This window comes from Patagioenas fasciata, chromosome 2 (assembly GCF_037038585.1).
Source record: "Patagioenas fasciata isolate bPatFas1 chromosome 2, bPatFas1.hap1, whole genome shotgun sequence".
NCBI lineage: Eukaryota > Metazoa > Chordata > Aves > Columbiformes > Columbidae > Patagioenas > Patagioenas fasciata.
The window spans coordinates 106,855,393-106,861,392 of NC_092521.1; positions in this window are offsets into that span (position 1 = coordinate 106,855,393).

The following is a 6,000-nucleotide window of genomic DNA, read 5'->3' on the forward strand; positions in this document are numbered from 1 at the left end:
TCCTCCCGTGCTTCCACATAAGCATGTGTAACTTTCCGTGCACATTTGCATGCATACTTTCCGTGCTTAATACAAGCATGTGTAAAATTAACCCTCGCAGGATTGTGAGTGTATCTACTTTCTGTGCACATATGCACGTGTAACTTTCCCTGCTCAATATGAGCATGTGTATAAACTATTTCCTCGCACAATCGCAAGTGTATTTTTCTCGCATGCTTCCACATAAGCACGTGTAATATTCTGTGCACATTTGCACTTCTATTAACCCTCACAGGACTGCGAGTGTATTATAAATTTAACCTCACAGAATCGCAAGTGTACTAACTTTCCGTACTCAATACGAGTACGTGTATCTCTTTAAAATAATCCCACACTGTGTTCAGGCAAGTGTGTACTCTTCCTGGACTCAGGGGTGGCTCTGGCATTGTTTTGGGCGAAGCCATATGCACGCACACTGTGGACCTCCTGAATTATTAGTTGCTGCCCCTCAATAATTTTCCTCAACTGATATCCGAACCTGTCACTTTTGGAATGCTAAAACCCTGTTTCTCACTGGTTTAATAAAAGTTCTTTGGACCTTGTTGTCCCTTAAACTAACCTCGGGGTGCCTTCGTGACACAACACTATGAAGATTTTGATTCAGTGCTTTGCTGTACAAAGAGAGAATCACAGATAATACGCAAATGTAATTGCTTTGCTGAATCGGTTCCTGTATTAGATAACACTGAAAGAATCATCTGACTTTCACAATCAGTAAGAATTGCCAGTGGTAAATGCACATCTCACAGAAAGTATTTAGAAATATGCAGATAATGAATTATACCAAATAGATAGATGCACTACAACATATCTCTGATAATCTAACACAATATCACATATATCATTGCCTGACTATATGCAAACATATTTATGGGATGTCCATGCGTTCTTTTGCAATGCGGTATCTGAGTCAGTCAGGAAGCTATGTGTGTGTTTCTGAGATTGTCTAGGGGCTGTTGGCTCTGTCCTTGAAGATTTACTAGCTTGCATGCTAGCATTCATGGTGTCTCCCTTGCCATTCAGGCAAGGACCTCAACAAGCACTTGAGGTGGCACCAAATGTGAGGGGAGAGATGGATGTGTGTTCCTCAACAGCCAGAATCATGCATGCACTTGATCTAGTGACAGTGAAGGTGAGTTGCACTGTGCGCTGGGCAGCTTCTGAGCAGGGAGCAATCCACCTTGCATCATAAACACTCCAATGTTTGCCTGAAGGCAAATCTTGTCCAGGGAGACAGGAACTTTTAGGAGAGGGATATAATCTTTACTGTAGACTCACAGAATCATTTTGGTTGGAAAAGACCCTCAAGATCACTGAGTCCAACTGTTAAACTAACTCTGTCAATAAACCATGTCCCAAAGAACCTCATCTATGTATCTTTTAAACACCTCCAGGGATGATGATTCAACTGCTTCCCTGGGCAGCCTGTTCTAATGCCTGACAACCCCTTTCCTTGAAAAAATTTTTCCTAATATCAAATCTGAACCTCCCCCGGCACAACCTAAGGCCATTTTCTCTTGTCCTGCCACTTGCTTCTTGTGAGAAGAGACCAACACCCTTTATGCTATAGCCTGCTTTCAGGTAGTTGTAGAGAATAAGGTCTCCCCCCAGGCTCCTTTTTTCCAGGTTAAACAGTTCCCTCCACCACTCCTCATAAGACTTGTGCTCCAGGCTCCTCACCAGTTTTGTTACCCTTCTCTGAACTCTCTCCAGTACCTCAATGTCTTTCTTGTAGTGAAAAGAACACAGTATTTGAGGTGTTAACACATTATTCAAGGTGGTGTCCAACAGCAAGATAATTTTCCATGTGCACCATGTATTACTGCAAGCTTAGCAACTGTGAAGGACAAACAATGCAACAAGGATCCACTGTGCTGAACAAGAAAGGACCTATGTGTTCTCTTCTTCTCACACTCACTAAGTCAGCATATGGTTCTGTGTGGAGAGGCAGTAAAGATAAGTGGGTCCTGCCATTGCCTGGCAGGTGGAAGGTAACAGGTATTGCCAAGTGTGTGTTCAGCAAACAGATCTTGGTAATGTGGGCACACAGCACAGCAGTCCCAAATTCTCTGGTGGTAGTGGTCAATTTCACTGGCTGTGGCACACGCAACTGTGGGACGGGCTTCTTAGCACCACGAGCGCTAGGGAAGGATATTTGGAATTAGGGAGCTGCAAATCTGCAGGCCCTGGGTACCTGAGTGAGGCAGAAAGACTATAAAAATGACAACTGCAAGAAGCAAAGGATACAGCAGAGGAGGACCTAGCTGAAGTTTGTTTACCAAGTTGCCTGGTTTGGGAAGAGGGAGCTCACCTGTCTCACTCCTGCAGAAAGTTTGCCCATCAAAAGCAGAAACAGAGGGGCTGTCAGGATGAACTGCCTAGATAAGGCTAGAAATTAGAGGACTAAACAGTTGCTAATAAGTACCCAGTCTCCTACAAGAAAACAGAAGTGAGCAAATGAAGGAATTTTTTTTTTGTTCTTCTATCCCAAGCAGTCTGCATTAGCTTGTTCTGGTACTTAGGATGCTGTGTGAACTGGTGAGAAGATTGAGTGATATGGAGTTTGGAAAATCAGAAAAGTTTTAGTGCTTTGGGGGTTTTCTATGATCAGAAAAGGCTCACAAGACTGTATGATTCCTGGTTGTATCTGGCAAATGCTTGCAGCATAATATGAACCCTGATGCTAGGACTGTAGCATTGCTGTGGCAGGGGATGAGATCTATGCTTCAGGCATTGGTAGGCTGGTGTAGACACATCCTTTTTTTTTTTTTTTTTTTTCTTATTTCTTTCTAGGATGGGAGTAAACTGGATCAACCTTCCTATGAAAGTGGGAGAGAATTTCAAGGCGGACTCAACAGGGTGCTAGATAATCTCATCTAGGCTCCCTTTTCCAGAAAAGGTTAGACCACATGGTCTTCTAAGGTCCCTTCCAAGATGGGCTGTTGCATGATTTAATTTTTTAAAACTGTAAAGCCCACTTGCATCTTCCTTGGAATCTCCTCCACTGTAGGGTTAAATTGGCTTAGGCAAAGGTGTGAGCTTAAATACTGTACTAGCTTTGCAGTAATCTCCTCTGTGATGATCTTATTGTGGAGCAAGAAAGCTGACAGGTGTACATAAGCCAGGAAATTGTTTGGTTTTATATATTACAACCAAATCTGTTTATCTCTACTTGTTTAATTGTCAGCTGTTTGAAGTCACAATACAGGAATCTTTGTTGTCATTCTTGGTATCTTTTATTGCCAACTTAAAGTAGAGGTTCCTTGCATGAGGGATGCACGCAACCCTATAGAAAGCATTGGTGTGGTAAGCTATAGAGATAAATTTTGTTGGCTTAACTGATAACTTGCTTGAGTATATCATGGAAAGGCATCTGAACACCTTTAATATACATGCATATACATTCACATGTCTTATTTACACGTACATGTGTACTGTGTACGTATGTGTATATATATTTTATACAAATTCCATAATGCCAAAAAGAATAAATTTTAATACATTATTTTTCAGCCAAATCAGCAATCTTATACACACGTCTATGTATGTATATGTATGTCTGTATGTTTACCTGTTAAGCTTCCTAGGCTGTGCATATGGTGCTTATTTCTCCTGTGGGCATGGATACCAATGTCTCATTCAAAACTACAGCAGCTGATTGTACTTTAGGTACTCCATCAGTGCTTAGCAACATGACACTAACAATACAGCTACTGTGCGATAGCTGGAAGTTATCTAGAGGAATGGAGAATTTTTGTTATAACTTGGACAGCTTGGTGGTAGAAAAGGAGTTAGAACAGAGAGGAGCTACTGCTTCAGGGACATGTGACATAGGCTTAAAACTTTTTTTTATAGAGAAGAGGTCTTAGAGGATACGATCAACTTGTTTTCCTGAATTCTTGCAGACAACAACACATCAGGTATCTGATAGTCCAGCTCAATTTGTCATTTTTTAACATTGTTGCTTCCTCCTTTTCATTAGAATTTATGCTATCTGAGCAGAACTTCTGTTCCTATAGAAATGATTGTGTACTAACTCACAAGAACTAAAGTTTTGGAAGCTGTCCATTTTAATGCAAGCCAAACAGAGATTTCAGAGTTAAGTGCTGAGTGCTGGTCTGTTCAGTGGAGAGTCTAGGTGGTAGGGAGCATGGTAACGTGGTTCAGGAGAATGGAAAGACAATGGGTGCTGTTACCTCCCACGGGTTTCTTGCTGTCTGATGTGATGATTTCTAAATGTGGGGAAGAGGTTGGCTGTAGTTTATTAGTTCTGTGAGGAGAGTGGAAGTCATTTTATCTAACTTGTACAAAGAGTTTGGTTTTCCTTATGTAACCAAAATGCTAACCAAAGACGTCTAGAATCAAAGTTGGACTAATTGTGTTGTATTTTTTACATATAAATATGCATGCACTGTATTGTATTTTGGTATATAGTGAAACAGAGCAAAATGAAAGCCTGGAGGATTTAAAGATTCTGGCCACGCAAGGTGATGACAGAGCCAAAACCAAACCTTAACTTTAGAGCCCTGGACAGTCTCACTTGCCATAAAATTATTTGTATGCCCAAGTTTGTTTCAGATAATTTCCTAAGGAGCACCCGCCTTTATTGTTGCTGAGACAATGCAGGAGGAAGAGGATGGTTGAGATGGAAACTGAATGTGGAAATTTTTTTTGCATTTAATTTACCATTTGTGTTTGGCTGTACTTGGCATTGTACTTAGGTGTTTTAAAGCCATTGATTGTTGTCTAGGGGCCCTCTCTTAGTCTTTAGAATTAAGCAGCCATGAAGAAAAGCTTGGCAGTGGGGTGAGGCTGGTTGACTGGGGGTCACTGTCACCCTTTCATCTTCACTTCCAGCAGTGGAAGTGCCACCTGATGAGCCTTTTTCCTCCAGTACAATTGAAAATAAAATAAAGTTGCCAGGAGTGCTGTATGCTTTCCAAAATATTGCCCAGGTTCCTCAAAAGTTTTTGCTGATAGCTAAACATTTCTGACCAGCAGATGGCACAATTGTACAGTGCCTGATACCTATGTGGCAATGTAAAACTGTAATTCTGTTCAATTGGACTTTCTAGATGTTGTTCAGCTAGTTAGGATCACACTGAGTAACTGCACAGTGATATGTACACTTGTTCCACAGAAAACAGGGTGCATATTGTGCCTGTTAGTATCCTTGGAGGAGATAGTCATTTTGAACAACATAGGTAATTTAGCTTTGTGGTATTCTGAAGTTGAAGCCATTGTGTTTAAACTGAATGGTGCTGCTTGATTTTTAAGATGCAGGAAAATGGTGGAGGTGGTTTTGGTGGATGTAGGCAATGAAGAGTGTCTGAATGGGGTCTATAAGTCTACTAGGGAGGACCCTGAGCTCTTGGTGCTCCTCTCCTGGGATTTGTACCCCAAAACACCCACTGTGGCTCCTCTGCTAGCTGACTGCACATCCTGCCAGCTGCTCACAGTCAAACCTAGAAGTTCCCAGAGGGAATATGAAGAATTGTGAGTGAGGTAGGACAACACTCTTTCCTGCTGTATCACTAGCCTCTACCCTGGACTGTGTCTGATTCTTTGCCAGCACATCCTGACATGCAGATGTTTCCTTAAAGACGTTAGTATAGCTCATTTCGGAGTGGACTTCACAGCTGTAAGTGAATTTCTAGCAGAATTTGTGCACAATATAATTCTGAAATGTATATGCAGAAAAATGGTATTCTGCTGTGCAATTAAAGGCCAATTATGTATATTTTATGCATAATTGAAAAATCACAATTTTTTTTTAAGCACTGTTTAGAGGATTGAAACTAAGGAGTCCTAAGGTTTAGATGAAATTAAGTCAAATCTGTTGTTAACGAGTGCTACCTAGACAAGCATTTTTGCTTTGTCCCTTATTGATTTTGTAGCATCATTTTTTGCTGTTGTTGTTCTTGTTTTGTTTTTATTTTTATTTCTTTGCCATGAGAACAT